Raw genomic sequence first — 15600 nt, 5'->3', positions numbered from 1 at the left:
TGGAGGAGATCCTCTGATCCGCCCAACTCAGCCACATGCTTACAGTCCCCACGGAACTGCATGCAATGGGGACCAAGGGGGCCTCCTATAGGGAATCAGAGTGGTTGTTCTTGGAAGACGTGGGCCTGAGTGCTGGGTGGAAACAGTGAGACTGCTCCAAAGCTGCCTTCTTCTCCTGTGTCCTTTTGGTTTTGACTCCTTTTTCCTTGTACCTCCTCTCTAGCTTAGGCGTGGGTCTGCAGGGTTGACCCAGAACCATATCTGAGGGACAGACAGGCCGTTGCTGGCCTGGAAGCTGGAAGGGCTAGGAGCCCAGGGATGCAGGCAGCTTCTAGAATCTGGGAAAGGCAAGGGAATTAATATGGTGATCCAGGGGACTGGGAGCCCGGGAGGAGGAAGGTATTGAGGCACCCTCTGCCTTCGCCTTCTGTGGGACGGAGGTGAGCCCAGCTCCCCCCCACCATGGCTCAGTGCATGCGGTCACCTCCCAAATAAATGCCCTGTCCAGAAGGCTTTGACTCTGTCTCTGCTCTGGAAGGAGTTTCTTCCAGCACCTGCCCAGAGCTGCCATGGGACGCCAGGTATCCTAGGCTACTGGCTACTGGCCGGCAGGGCATCGAGAGCCCGTATGGGTGCCTAGACACTGGACCTGGGGTCCGAGCGCTGAGCACACCCCCTTCTCTTAGTTCCATGAGCTGGAGCAAGTTACTGCTTCTCTCTGAGCCTCAGCACCCCCACAGGTAAAATGAGACACCTACTTCACAGGTGTGTTTTGAATATTAAATAAAGTAATAGTTATAAAAAGCCTTAAGCCTGGTTCTGTCCACCGGGAGGTGCTGATAATAGCTGATGGTCATTTCTTATTATAGGTGGGGGTGGGAAGGTGAGCACTGCCTGACTGGCTTGAGGGTTCTTTTCAGGGTGTGTCCCCAGCCTGCACCTTGAAGGGGGTCCTGGTCCAGAAGGAAACTTCCAGAAGAGATGGCCAAAGTCCCAGAGCTGTGCATGAGCTCCTGTGACCTCGTCCGGCAGAGGGTGACAGGCCTCAAGCTGTCCTGACACTGCCATCTCGAGTAAATGAGCATGTAACTAAATGAGCATAAATTAAGGAAGTGTGGGAGCCCCAGAGTGACCCCGGGGAGGGGGACAAGGACTGGACCCGGCCCCTACACAGGGCTCGGAGCTGCCTCCCCTCACTGAGCCCCGCGTGCGGCATCCTCCCAGCCCCCCAACAGCAGATGCGGGAAGGCGGATCCGGTTCCGGGAGCGGCCCACTGCTGCTGCGGCCACAGGACGTTTAATCCCAGACCCGGGATAATAGTAAATGACAGGAGCATGCCGGGCCCTGTGCATGCAGCACCCATGAGGTCCTTACGCAAGCCACCCCCTCGGCACTGTTTCCAGTTGCCTAGGACAAGTGAGGAAGCCCTGCTAAGGCCTGGCCTGAGATTCACAGCAGGGCCAGCATGCGGACCAGGCAGCCCACAGCCTCCACTGCGCAGGGTGCCTGCCAGCACCTGAGTCCCAGCATGTGCCACAAAGCCATGTTGTTAACGTGGCCCGATACTGGTTGATGGGTAAAGATTCACTCTTGAAAGCATTAGTTCATCCATCTGCCGATATGTAAAAGACCTCCATGGCAGGCGGACAAAGATATGCCGAGCACCTGCTTGCCTCCAGATGCCAAGGGAAGGGGAACGACCTCTCTCTGCAGATGCGCGGTCTACAGCAAGGAGACACAGGGGGCCGTGGATTGAATGGTGTCTCCCAAGAAAGATTTGAAGTCCTAACCCCCCTTACCTGGGAATGTGACCTCATTGGGAAACAAGGTCTTTGCAGGGGATCGAATTAAGATGAGGTCATTAGGGTGGGTCTGATCCAATACGTCTGTGTCCTTATAAAAGGGGGAGAGATCTGGACACAGACATGCCAGGAGAATGCCACGTGAAGATTGGAATGAAACTGTCACAGCCAAGAGGCTGGGAGAGAGGGCTGGACCCATCCTTCCCCAGTGCCCAGTCTCAGACTTCGGCCCCCAGAGCCATGAGACAAGAGGGGTCTGCTGTGGCCTTTCTCCAGCCAGGCTTGGTGCTCTGTGACAATGGCCCAGGCCTAACACCCTCCCAGTGACCCAAACATGTCACGTCATGGGGCTGTTGTTCAATATTCACTCACACGCCTGCAACAAAGCAAACATGAAAATGCGGAGTCCCTGTTCTCCGTGGGACCGGAGGAAAGCTCGGGCGATTGTGGGGCAGGGGGAGTAGGGCAGACGACATAAGAAGAGAAGACAGGCCAAGCCCCACAGCTGTTCGGCCTTTATTGGAAGAACAGTGGGCAGCACGGAAGGGTTGAGCTGACCTCTGTCTTCCCAGGGGCCCTTGGACTACAGGGCAGAGACTACAGTGTCCAGCCTGGAGAGGACCGTGGGAGCCGGCGTGATGGGAAGTGATGGGAAGTGTCCCATCCAGGGACACCGGTTTTCTCTGTGAGGTAGCAGGAGGGACATGTGCTTGGGATGACAGGGAAGAGGGAGGTTTGGAAGTTGGAGGGAAAGCAGAAGGACCAGTAGGTGGGACCAGGGGAGGCTCTGGGCAGCATCTGGGACCCTGCTGGGACCAACAATTCTAAGTCGATGGTGGCATCAGGGCGCTGGGCGGTGGGGGACCGGCTGGCCTGGTAGAGAGGGGACAGGAGGCAGTGAGGGACAAGAAGTACAGGCAGGGAGAGCAGGCAATGACTCAGGGAGGGGGAACAGGCAGCAGGGGTAGCCAAACAAGTCATATGAAAAGAAGGGGGATCATAGGCAAAAGGAGAAATAGTGGTTTTGGTCAAAGTGGCACCTGGCCATCCATGGTCTCCTCCCTCCCCCAAACCCCTTTAAAATGTTAGTAGAGGTACTACCAAAAAAAGACATGACCCTATAGGATCATAAAACTGGCGGAGGCCATAGCAGCTGAGTTAGGGGATACTTAGTTGGCAGAAAGCAGAAGAAAGATCTGGCAGAATGGAGGTGGTTCCCATCTAACGACATGAAGAGGGGAACCCAAGAAAAATAGACCCCTTGATCACAGAACCCACAGGGGCTCCGTCCTTGAAGCAGCAGGTGCCGTGGAAGGAAGGTGTTGGATTCGGGACTGCAGGGGGGAGGGGTGGAGCGGGGGGAGGGGTGGAGATTGAGAGAAAGTGTCTCTGCGAACTAGGTGAGGCGCCAGATGTCCAACATCGGCTTCTCCCTCCTTCCATGCCACCTCCAGCCCTAAGACATGAGGTTTCTCCTCTGGAAAAATCAAATGAGAGAGGGTAGAGATGAGGCATGATACTTAACAGCATAGGATTCAGTGAAAATCTGCCCATTGCACTCTGGCACCCACAGATCCCTCCCTGTTCTGTCCCAGAAAGACCAGTGGCCGGGCTCTGGCCTCCCGGGCAGGGGACGGAGCGGGGGCGTCCACCCCCCGCCTGGGCACAGCAGCAGAGGGGAGGCTGTGTCGGCACAGAAGCAGGCTCTGAGGGGGCTTTGGGGCACCATGGCTGGCTGCACGGCCTCCACCCCATCCCCAGAGACCTGAGCGTTTCATCGCGGACTTGGGGGCCCAGACTTGCGCCGGGTTCCATTGTCTATCTGTAAGTGCTGTGTGCGCGCGGGGGGCAGGGAAAGGATGCATCCGTCTAGTCCATCAGCGAGTGATGATCACAGGGGCCGCTTGTGCCAGGCACCATGTCATCCTTGGTAATTTGACATGATCCGCTCTGGCTTCCATCTGATTGCTAAAATGTCCTCTAGCCTCAAAAAAAAAAACAAAACAAAACAAAAAAAAAAAACCAACAACAACAAAACCCTGGAATCAAAAAAGTGACCCTCGGGGAAGGAAAAAGGTCACCTCCTTACTTTCTGAATCACTCCAGTCTGGGAAGGGAACACAGCTCAGCACCCGGAAGGGCCGCCAGCCACCACCCACAAGGTCTCTGCCTCGTAGGGGGGCCCCCTCCCCTATTTCTGGCAACAGGGAACTCTGGATCCTGCTTGCAGCTCGACACCATCAAGGTTCATGACAGGGGGGCATTTAGGAAGGTGGTGCTTATTTATGGGGCAGGAACAATAGGACATGCTTGCTGTTACCATGACGCCGAGGCTGGTTCCTCCCTCAGCTCCAGAGCACCCCACCCCTGGCCCCAGAGCACCCCTCTCCCATGTCTCCAGCATGCTTCTGTGACCTACCAAGAAACACAGGGAAGGGAAAAAGCCAGCCGAAAGTACCCCGGTTTCCCCTCTGGGCACAGGGTGGGGGGGGGGCCTCTGGCTTGCAGGCTCCAGGCTCCCATTGGGCCCAACCCAGGGCCCCATGTAAGGGCTGCCCCCTTGCCCTACCTCCTGCCACCCCGAGCAGCCTTCCTCAGAGCGCAGCGCGGCTCTGTGGGGACTGGGCTGCCCGACATGCTCTTCAGCTCCTGCTCTCCCTGGGCAGGTCACTCTCCCTTCTGTTGATGATCCCAGTGTCACCCACCACACAGAGCTGTGACAGTCAGGTGAGGAAATGGAGGGGAGGGGTCCTCTCCCGCCTCTGAAGGGCACGGGGAGGGGGAGCTGTTCAACTCTCGACCGTGAGAAAGCAGGGACCAGCCTGCCCCCGGTCCTGTGAGCCCTGGACGGGCACACGAGAACAAATCTGGCCCCAGGGGGTGTTGGATGGACAGATGGATGGATGCACACATGGACGGTTGTGTGAGAATTCTGGGGAGGCCACAAGGCCTCATGGAAAAGGTGCAGTTGGGAATCCGAAAGCAACCGGGTTCACAGCCGTCTGCGGCCTTCCTTGAGCGGTTATTGAGCACCAAATGTGTGCCTGCCTGTTCATCGGTGGAAGGTGTAGATACCGCCCTTGCCCTCGCGGAGCTCTGCGTTCATGGCGACACAGGGAAGAACATTCCCTCCGCGGTGCCAGTACCCTGGGCAGGAAATTGCTGGCTGAACCACCAGGCCTGGATCATCCTCAGGAGGGTGATTTACCTTCCTACAAATCCCTCCGGACAGAACACAGATCGCTAGTTCAGGGAGTAGGGGAGGCGTGAGTACAAAGGGGCCTGTGTGTAGGGCATTGCACTCTGCGGGACATTGGGGTGCCGAGTACACGAGTCCGCATTTGTCAAAACCCACCCACCCGGACACCGCCAAGAGGAAATGTTACTGCGTGCACATTTCTTTTTTATTTTTTTAAGTTTTTTAATTATAAAATGATCCCTTCCGCACCTGCGAGGAGGCAGGGGGGGAGGGGTGGGCGGGGCCGTGGGAGACCAGCTGGGGCCCCAGCAGTGACCTTGGTGAGAGTGGCTGGGTCATGTACCTGAGCTCAGGTTGTTGACGTCGGGGAGCCCTGGCTTCCTCGTTGAGGACATGGTGTACTGATTTCCAGCTGGAGGCTGACCCTGCGGTTAGGGGTGGCACCTGTAACCTGCCTGGTGGGGCCTGGCCAGAGCAAGGTGCTCAGCACTTAGGAGCCTGGCTGATTACGCTTTGCCAGAGGGCTGCTGTGGCTGACCTCAGGGTGCCCCGAGGGGAGCTCTCCCGGTAGCTGTGGGGGGGGGGGGGTGGTGCCGGGAGGGGCCAGGGGCTGCGTTCGGAAAACAGACCTGAAAGTAAACCCGAGGGGAATTACTCAAGGGTGAAGGGCACCTGGATGCAGGCCCCTGCCTGTGCCTCCAGCCGCCCTGGGCAGAGGAGTGTGGCCCAGGGTGTTACGTACTTAGCATGCTTCTCTCCTAGGGAGGCCGGAGCATTGGTGTTGGGGTGGAGGGCACATAGGCCCCAGGGACAGCCTGGCTTGTGGGGCGACCCGCTGGGAAATGGAGACTCTGGGCTGGTGCCCCGCATCTTGCAGGCCAGAGCACTAGGGTTGGCAGGCCTGGATTCCTGCTCCAACTCAGCTTCTCTTGAGCTGGGCGACTCTGGGCCAAATACTCGACCTCTCTGCCCCATTATAAGACTCCAATCAGGGGTGCCTGGGGGGTTCAGTTGTTAAGCATCTGCCTTCGGCTCAGGTCATGATCCTGGGGTCCTGGAACCGAGCCCCGCATCGGACTCCCTGCTCAGTGAGGAGTCTGCTTCTCCCTCTGCCTGCTGCTCGCCCTGCTCATTCTCTCTCTGTCAAATGAATAAAATCTTAAAAAAAAAAAAAAAAAAAGAATTCAATGAGGAGCACGTGGGAATGGACCTCAGCGAACTGAAGATATTCTAACCGACATTGGGGGTGAAGAGGGTACCGATGCTGGTGCTAAAGGGTTGGCCGCTGAGTCAGCAGAAACTCACCGAAGGCCCCAGGTCAAAGCGCCCCTTGCTCTGCAGCAGCATCTGAGGCCGAGAGCGTGGACCCGAGTGGGGAGCACGCGGGGAGGACACGGCAGGTGCAGCTGCTGTGGAAAGCAGGTCCTCAAGACGGTAAACATAGGGACACCACATGACCCAGCAATTCCACTCCTGGGATGTGCCCCAAAGAACTGAAAACAGAAGCTCAGATCCTTTTACACAGACATTTGTAGCTGCATGGCTCACAACTGTCGAAAGGCAGAAACAGCCCAAATGTCCATCAACAATGCATGGATGAATGAAGGTAGAATATTACTCAGCTGTAAACAGGATGGAAGCATAGATCCCTGCTAGGTGGGTGAGCCTCAAAAACATTAGGTGGAGTGAAAGGGGTCTGCCCCGAAAGGGCACAGATTGTGTGATTCGATTGGTAGGAAATATGCAGAATAAGTAAATCCCAAAACAGGAAGCAGATGGATGGCTGCCGGGGGCTGGGGAGAAGGGGGATGGGGAGTGACCACCAGGAGGTGTGGGGTTTCCTTTGGGGGGAACAGAAATATTTCGACTGATGAGATGGTACAACGTGGCGAATCTGCTCAATGACAACGAACTTTTAAGTGGTTAATTTATGTTATGCTTTCTGTAAAGGCAGGGAAGGAGGGGTGCTTATGGGTCATACTGCCAGGAAGAGGGGACTAATCTGGTGAGGGGCAGGGCTCCCCAAGTCCCCACTCGGCTGCCAGGGCCCCCGGGGCAGACGTGACATCCTGGTTTACCACAAGGAATCCGGGACCCCACCCAAGCTAGAGCACCTGCGATGGTGCGGGGCTGGAACTCAGGTCTGCACCCCTTAGGGTCCCTTGTCTCTCCCTGCTGCTCAGCCAGGACCACATACCCACCGCCTCACCTGAGCCTCTCGCCCCACCATGCAAGAGTGTCTCCTCTGTGGTATAAGGGGAAGCAGATGCACAGAGCAGAATCTAAAATCATGTGCACAAGCCACCCCAGTGACAAGTGACAGGGTTCGGGAGCCCCTGAGGGAAGATGGGTCTGGGGCACTTGGAGAGTATAGACAGGAAGTGAGGGGCTGCCCCAAGCTCGGGGGACAGGGGGCTTCTGGAGCAGGTGCACCGTGCTGGCTAGAGAGCGAGGGGAAAGCAGATGAGGGAGGGTCAGCTAGGAGAGCGCAGAGTGAGCCCCAGCTGGGGCCCACGGGGGCTGCAGCCCTAGGCGGTGAAGGGGCCCTGGTAGACACATGGGACCGGAGTTCCCAACCAGGACAGCTCACCCTCCCTACAGAGTCTCCCCTGAGCATGGGGCCCACAGCGCCACCTCTGGTGGCCAAGGGGATGGAACCCAAATTTGGGATTTGGGAGGGAAATGGGGGTGGGGAGGGCCTTTCGATGTCCCTCCAGCTCCCCCTTCCTGCACATCCCTAAACATTTTAACCAATCACCTCAGCCTTCCCCCACCCCTGCCCCGTCAAGTCTTTGGAGGAGAAGCTGCAGCAGATGCCACCAAAACCCACCTCCACTGCTCACTGGACTCCCCCTCCAAGCTTCAGCTTCCTGTTGAAGATGAAGAGGAGGAGGAGGAGAAAGTGGGAGGGGGAGTGGAGAGGACTCATTGCTGTGCCAGCCTAGGGGAACCCAGGGGGCTAACCAGACAGCCAGGTGCCCCGGCAGGGGCCGTGGGAGGGGGACCCAGGTTCCATGGGGGTAGAGGACCCTGCACAGAGCCAGCTCCCTGGGGACCCTGACTTAGTAGTCAGTCCTAGGAGAAAAGGGTCCAAAGGATGCCAGCAACCAGCCTCCCCTCCTCACCCTGAGGATTTCCCAGACCCAGCCACAGGAAGTGAGTAACCACCTCTCAAGACCTACTGGCAACAGCCGCCCCCCCCCCAGGGCCAAGGACAGAGTTAGGAAGTGTGGCCAGGCTGACGGGCAGACCAAGGGCTCCTTTCCACCAAGCCTGGCGTGCTCAACGGTCTGCCAGGCCCAAGGGGACAAGGCCCCACCGCCCACCTCCCCGAGCAGCAAGGAGACGGACAGAGGGACTGAGGAGGGACTGGCCCCCTCACAGCCGTCTAGAGCACCTCTCCCAGCCCACCTCCTGGGGATTCCTGGCATACCAGAAATAGCGGGGATCTCACTCACTCCCTGAATCTGGGAGGGTTAGGTGCTGTGGGAAAGCCCAGTCAAACAGAAACTGTGGGGGGAACTCCCATATCCCAAAGTTAAACAAAAATAGATGAGCTTATACTCTTCAGTGTTCCCCAGTGTCTGATGGGAATAAAACACATAGGCACATACAAGCTATGAAGCATGAATTATGTCATTTTGATGATTCCATCTATGACTTAAACACACTGATATTTGCATTTAAAATTGGCACTGGGCAATGTGAAGATAAATGGTAAAGTGCATGCTGATAATGTACATTTTTAACCTTTCTTTCCTTAGAACGACATTAAATAGCCAATAGCGGGCAGCCACTGGGCCGGAGCTGGCCTGTGCTCAAGGTCAATGCCTCCAGCAGGGCCGTCCGTATAAGGGACTCTGGGAGCGGAGACCAGAGGCGGGACGGAGGGTCATGGGGGCTGGGATGCGCTCTGTAGGGCTCACAGGTGTGGCTGTTAGTGCCAACCAGGCAAAATTACAGGCTTTGCATGTGTTTTGCTATGCATCAGAGTCAGAGCTTACCTTTCAATTCTGCCTACTGGTTTTCCAGGACGGGTCTGTCTGGGGTGTGTGTGACAGATCAGCCCTTCCCCTAGTGGCTGCCCATCACAGAGAACAGGGGTAGGTTTTCTGGTCAGGACTGCGGAGTTCTGTACAAAAGCACAGCCCACTCCTGGGGGCCAGGGGCAAGGGCCTTCCTAGGTAGGGGGGTGAGAGGTGGGAGTGACGACCCTGGCCTCACACACAGGTGTTGGCGAGAACATTCCAGAACACTGGGGTGGAGGTGCAGACATTTATAAACAAGCATAGGTACATGCATGTCTGGAGGTTGCTTTTGTGCTGTTCTCTCTGAACGCAGGTGTGCTGGCTGGAGCTGGGAGTCCTGGCAGGGCTAAGCCCCTCTGCGGGCCCCAGCCAAGCAGACCCAATGGGGAGGAGTATAACAAGTCTGTGGCTGTGGTCATTTTCAAGGCAGGGTTTAGCCAAATTTCCTCATAGCAAAAAGTGAAGGACAGAAAACATGCTAACGCAGGTAAAAATTAGACAGGGTTGTTCCTGAGTCCACATGGAGCTCCTTTTGAAATGGTTCCCCACCCAGGTTCTGCCCTAAGCAGGGGACTGGCCTCAGTGGCAGACTCCTCCCAGGCAAGGGTGTGTTGGATGCATTCACTTCTGTCGAACAACGGATAGCCTAGTTATGTGGAAGTCTGATTTATGAGTGCATGGGGAGCTGGATAAGTGGGCGGGCGGGTGAGTGGATGGATGGATGGATGGATGGATGGATGGATGGATGGATGGATGGATGGGTTAGTGTATGAATGGGTGAATGGGTTGGTTAAAGGATGGATGGATGGATGGATGGATGGATGGATGGATGGATGGATGGGTATTTGGATGAATGGGTAGATACACCTGTAGGTGACTGAAAAAGTATAATTGTTTTATAAGATTTAAACTTTATTTTGATGGCAAGACACAACACAATGACAATTGTATGGATGAAAGATAGAACTTTTTATTACTTTCATTCCAAATGTGAGAAGGCTTCCAGGCAGGTCCACACAAGGGGTTGTACCCAGGGACAAGATAGTAACAAGCTGGAGCAGCAGGGAGCAGCTTACCTGTGGCAAGCAGGGTGGGGTTAGCTAGGATTCCCAGGCTCCCTGTGGATTGGCTATTTTGAGTAAGTTTCCAAGTTTCAGGGTATGAGGCTGTCCACAGTTATTCGGTCCCTGACCCCTAGGTGGTTAGGCACACAGAGGCCCAGAGTGTGAGAGCCCAGCAAGGGAAATGTCGGAGCATGAACTTAACTGCTAACAAAAACTGACCAGCCTCCAACCTGAGCTTCAAAAAGTGGATCAAGACGGTATTGTTAAAAAACTACATTACAGGACACCTGGGTGGCTCAGTCGATTAAGCGCCTGCCTTCAGCTCAGGTCATGATCCTGGGGTCCTGGGATCAAGCCCCGCATCATCGTCATCAGGCTCTCTGCTCAGTGGAGAGCCTGATTCTCCCTCTCCTTCTGCGTCTCTCCCTCCCGCTCATGTTAACGTGCACCCTCTCTCTCAAATAAATAAATAAATAAATAAAATCTTAGGGAAAAAACCTACATTACAGCGGTATATGGAAAAGTGTGTAGACAGACGGGGATGTCTTTCTGAGCTCTCTCAGTCAATAGTATTTACAGAAGCAGTAACATTGGATTCAGGTAATTGAGGATTTTCATCCCATAGACAAGGTACCCAAGAATGTACCAGCTGGGAATTTTGAGAAGTCTCTGTTCTGACGGGTCTCAACATGCTTTGGTCTTCCCGAACTGAGAAAGGCAACAGACCCTCTCACCCTGAAAAGGCACACACGTACGATTCTGTGTACCATTTAGAGGGCTGCATCCCCGTTTAGTGGACCCCATGCAGTCTCTCCCCAGAGCCCTGTCCCCACCTGGGAAGTGGGAAATCTCAGGGTAAGGAGTCCTAATGCGGTAGGACAGGCCAGTACTCCAGGGCGTCACCTGAGGCACCCAGGCCGGTGAGGGACTTGACTCAAGTCTATGCAACCAGCCCACATGGCCACGTCGGGCACAGATCCTGATGCACCGTCCTGGGACTCAGTTTCCCCATCTCCAAGAGGACAGAGTGGAACTGGATCACTGTTTGTGGACTGGCTTCAGAGAAGCTAACAGGGAAAGGGGAGACCAGCAGGTGGGGTTCTGACCCTCCGATCTATTCCCCGATTCCACTTTATCTGGTCTCTTTTGAAGGAAAGGTTTTAAGACCTTTAAAATACATATATTGGAAAGGTCCTGCCTTGCAAGCTTTGAAGCTGCTAAGATCCGTAAGTCTCCAAGTCTCGGGAGTGAAGCCAAGACAACCAATCAGTGTTGAAGTGGGAGGAGACTGCTGCCAAAGGTCCCCAGATTCGGGGGGAGGGGGCAGAAACTTCACACGCGCCAGAAAACAAGACGAGGAAAGGTGCTCCTTCTCCAAAGTCTTTTCCACGTTTCTGCCACTTGGGAGGCCAGCTGCCTGTTTATGCTGGAATTCGGACAGCAAAACAGTCAGGTGGGGGAAGTAATGAGAAAAGCCAAACGTTGTGTTAGACAAACTCCCTCACTTACACAGTAAGCCAACTGCCGACCGCAGTGCCAGAAGGAAGAATGCTGGTTTTTAGGGGTGACCCGCTATGCAATCCACTTTTTCACATCCATGATTGCATTTAATTGAGAAAGGGGATAGTATGGCGGTTAGGCACACAGACTTTGGAGCAAGTCTGCCTGGGTTCCTGCGAAGATTAGCTGAGTTCATCCATTTAGGTACTTAGAAAAATGCCTGACACAGAACACAAGTTACGGACGGGTCAGGGCTGTAATTAATCCTCACCACTCCCCCTGTGACACTTGTCACGCTCTCTGCTCCGTCTCCCAGCTCAGAGAGGTTAAGCCACTTTCCCGAGGCCCTCAGGCAAGGAGCGTGGGGATGGGGATCCAGGACCTGCTGCTTTTGAGCACTGGACACCTTCGCCACCCTGTGGCTCGAAAGCGCAGCCAGTCTACACGATAGAACATTCCTTGGGCTAACCTGGAAATCTTCCATGTGGCTCACGGAGCTCTCAAGGCTCACAGGGCAGGCAGAGCCCCGGGTTGCGGCAGCTGTCCCAGCCTGGCCTCTGCAGGCGCGGGCTCTAGAAACTGTAGCCAGACTGGCCACCCCTGGTTGCTGGGCAAGAGCCCTGGGCTGGGCTGGAGGTGGAGGGAGGAAGCGCCCAGGAGGGCGGTGACATCACCACCCAGCCCTTGAAAGATGAGCTGTTCCCTCCACCACTTCAGCTCCTAGGAGGGGTGAAGACATCAGGCAGCCCTGCCGGGACCGAGGGAGCACCCGAGGTGCCCGTGTGGCTCGCTCTGGACAAGGGGGACCCCCGGGCAGGGGCTGGTCCAGTCGCCTCCCCACTGCCAGGAGGACAGGAGGTGCCAGCACAAAGAGAGAGCCGGCAGGTGAGTGTCCCAGAGGCTGATTTCTCGGGCTGGGGGGAAAGTTCCCTTCCTTTCCCAGTCCTGACAAGTAACAAGACGGGCTCCACACAGGAAAATGATCTTGTTTGTTCTAGGTTTATCTTCTTCCTGAATCAAGACAGGCATGTGTGTATTTGTGTGAACAATTTAGTGATTTGATTTTTATGGACTCTGGGTAGCTGCCTCAGACTTCGGCAGCAAGGAGCAAGCAGGGATGGCTGTGGGGTTTAGACTCTGGAATCCGGCTTTTAACTCACAGCCGTGCGGCTCATGAGCCCCGTGTGACCCTGGACAAGTTCCTTAACCTCTCTGAGCCTCAGTCTCTCTGTCTGCGAAGCACCCTGCTTGCTGGCTGCCGGGGTGGCAGGAGTTAAATCAGATGGCAGAGGGGAGAGGGTCTGTCAATGCCGCCGCTGGAGGATGGTAACTCGGGCAGGTTGAAAGCCCCTCAGGTCCTGGTCCTGGTCCTGGTCCTGGTCCTGGTCTGGGCTGTCCAGGGCAGAGCGATAACCCTGAACACCGGTTCGGAGCCTGGGCTTGGCACGGGTTGGAGTCCTAGCTCTGTTCTCCTTCCCTGCGTAACAGTTTTGAGCAAATTATGTCCTCCCCATCCCCCCACCCCCGTTTCCTGAGCATGAAGATGACTTGGCAGGATGGTGGAAGGGTAGACATGGGCGAGTGTCTGCCTGTGAAGCCCCACAGCTGCGGTGGGTGCTCTGTGAGGGCCGCCGAGGGCAGGTAGCTGCGTGAGCCGGGGCTGGGTGGGCAATGGGCGTTGCTGTGGCGGGCAGGTTAGAATGTGCCTCCCTGAGTCACCGGCTGTCTCTGGTTCCTGCCCATAGGAAGCGGGAGCTCTGGCCCAGGTGTGGGGCACTGGGGGGCCCTGGGCCAACCCTCCTGAATTCCTTCTCGAAGAGGGAGAAGGGCTTAGGCTGGGGCCAGGGTAAGCGACCCCAGAGGACACCGCCTGCTCCCTCTTCTTTGGAGGAATGCCATCCTGTGACCTTCTAGGCCCCAGCAGCAGCGGGGTGATGGGGAGCCCCACAAGGTTGAGGGAAGAGTGTGCCGTTTCCCCTTGCATGAGGTGGAAGGCAGGCAGTTCTGGGGAACAGCCAAGGGAGGAGGTTTGGGAAAACATTGAAAACAAGAAGGCTCCCATGCCATCCTGGCAGGTGAAACCCTAGGGCCCCATTCCAGCCCTGCCCTAAACTCACACAATCCCTGTGATGCTTTGCTCTTTGCTCGGGTCGGGGGATGCCTCGGGCTCTTTGGGACTCTGGCTCTGTCACTCACACACAGCGGAAGTTTCCGATGACTGACTGAGTCTAGAGCGGGGCGGGGGCGGGGGGGAAGGTTTAAGGACTTGGGATTAGACCAAATTTGAGAGATGCCGGCCAAGCAGGGACCATGCAGGGGAAATAGCCATGCCACATGGTCTCAGCTCACACAGTGACGGGGTCTGGCCCTCAGAGCGGGTCAGAGGGACTGGTTTTCAGAATGAAAGCAGGGCTCTTCTCTCTCTCAGTTCATGGCTGCCTCCCTTGCACGGAGAACCGGGAACCGTGCTCAGCATAAGGCAGGCTCCGGTCACTCTCTGCCAAATGACTGGATGGATGGATTGGATGGATGGATGGACGGATAGAATTCCTAAGTGACAGATGCCCATCTGAAAAGGCTACATACTGTATGATTTCAGTTATATGACATTCTGGAAAAGGCAAAACGATGGGGATTGTAAAAAGATCAGTAGCTGCCAGGGGTCAGGGGGAGGGAGGGGTGAATAGGCAGAGCACAGAAGATGTTTAGGGCAGCAAAACTGCTTTTATGAGGCTATAGTGGAGGATACACATCATTATACATTTGACCTAGCCCATAGAATGTACAAGGGAGCCCCGTGGACTTTGGGTAATAATGATGTGCCAATATAGGTATTCACTGTAGGAAATGTACCCCTCTGGCGGGGATGTTGATCATGGGGGAGGCTGTGGGTATGTGGGGGCAGGGAGCATATGGAAGTCTCTGTACTTTCTGCTCAATTTTTCTGTGAACCTAAAACTGCCCTAAAAAAAAAAAAAAAAAGAGCACAAAGCAGATCTATGTGTTGCTTTGAGGATTCAGAAGGCACGTAGAATATCTCAGGGCGCCTGGGTGGCTCAGTTGGTTAAGCGACTGCCTTCGGCTCAGGTCATGATCCTGGAGTCCCGGAATCAAGTCCCACATCAGGCTCCCTACTCAGCAGGGAGTCTGCTTCTCCCTCTGACCCTCTTTCCTCTCATGCTCTCTATTTCTCATTCTCTCTTTCAAATAAATAAAATAAAACCTTTAAAAAAAAAAAAAAAAAAAAGAAGGCACTTAGAGTATCTCAAGACCGTGAGCCAAATAATCAGAACCTACTAAGATTTGACAGCCCAAATGCATCACTTCCAACACGGACCCAGTCTAGGACTCCCCTGACCTGTGAGTATCTTTCTTAGTGCACATGCTTCCAGGGATGGGGAGCTCACTACTTCACCGGCCAGCCCGCTCCATCTCAGGAGAGTTCTATTGTTAAAAAGTCCTTCCTTAGACTGGACTTAAACTCCTCTCCCACTGAGCAATGATCCACTTTCCATTTCTTGGAGCTGGAGCGTACAAATTCTAGTCCTCGTAGGCCCTCTCTGAGCTAAACATCCGCAACTCCTTCATCAAGACACACTTTCTCCTGCAAATCCAAAGAGTCAGCCACCTCTTTGACTCTGGCCTCAAAGTGGGATCTGGAGGATCCTGGAGCCTAGAAAAATATGAGCCTCCCCCCAAAAATCATCACCGCACAAAGCAGGGTGCAACACACACGAGCTCTGGTTTCAAATCCTGACTGTTTACTGGTTAAGGCTGCTTAACCAGTAAACTGATTTCTCCACAGTGCAGTGGGGATCACCCTTCCCATTGCTGAGGACCACGGCGAGGCGTAACTCAGATGGTGTTGGCGCGGTACAAGCAGGCATCAGGCTCACTGCAGGTGCCCGCCTAGCGGAGGGACGGCCTACAGGGGCAAGAACAGGGTCTGGGACCATCAGAGGTGTTGTCTTTGCCCTGCAATGGGGCCCCCGCATCTTGGGGATTC

General features: G+C 55.2%; 2 protein-coding genes across 2 annotated transcripts in view; both read left to right on the top strand.

Moving 5' to 3' along the window:
- Positions 1-12346: 12346 nt before the first annotated feature.
- BDKRB2 (bradykinin receptor B2) overlaps positions 12347-15600 on the top strand; it is a 30369-nt gene continuing 27115 nt past the window's right edge. The window contains exon 1 of the mRNA XM_027572404.2: positions 12347-12479. The gene's annotated coding sequence lies outside the window, so the exon portion shown is untranslated. The remainder of the gene's footprint in view (positions 12480-15600) is intronic.
- The window catches only part of BDKRB1 (bradykinin receptor B1), a 50079-nt gene continuing 46873 nt past the window's right edge, over positions 12395-15600 (top strand). Inside the window, exon 1 of the mRNA XM_035728260.1 lies at positions 12395-12479. The gene's annotated coding sequence lies outside the window, so the exon portion shown is untranslated. The remainder of the gene's footprint in view (positions 12480-15600) is intronic.

Source organism: Zalophus californianus, chromosome 6, assembly GCF_009762305.2.
Source record: "Zalophus californianus isolate mZalCal1 chromosome 6, mZalCal1.pri.v2, whole genome shotgun sequence".
NCBI classification, from domain to species: domain Eukaryota; kingdom Metazoa; phylum Chordata; class Mammalia; order Carnivora; family Otariidae; genus Zalophus; species Zalophus californianus.
Note: the sequence above shows the minus strand (reverse complement) of the source record. Positions and strands in the feature narration are given on the sequence as shown.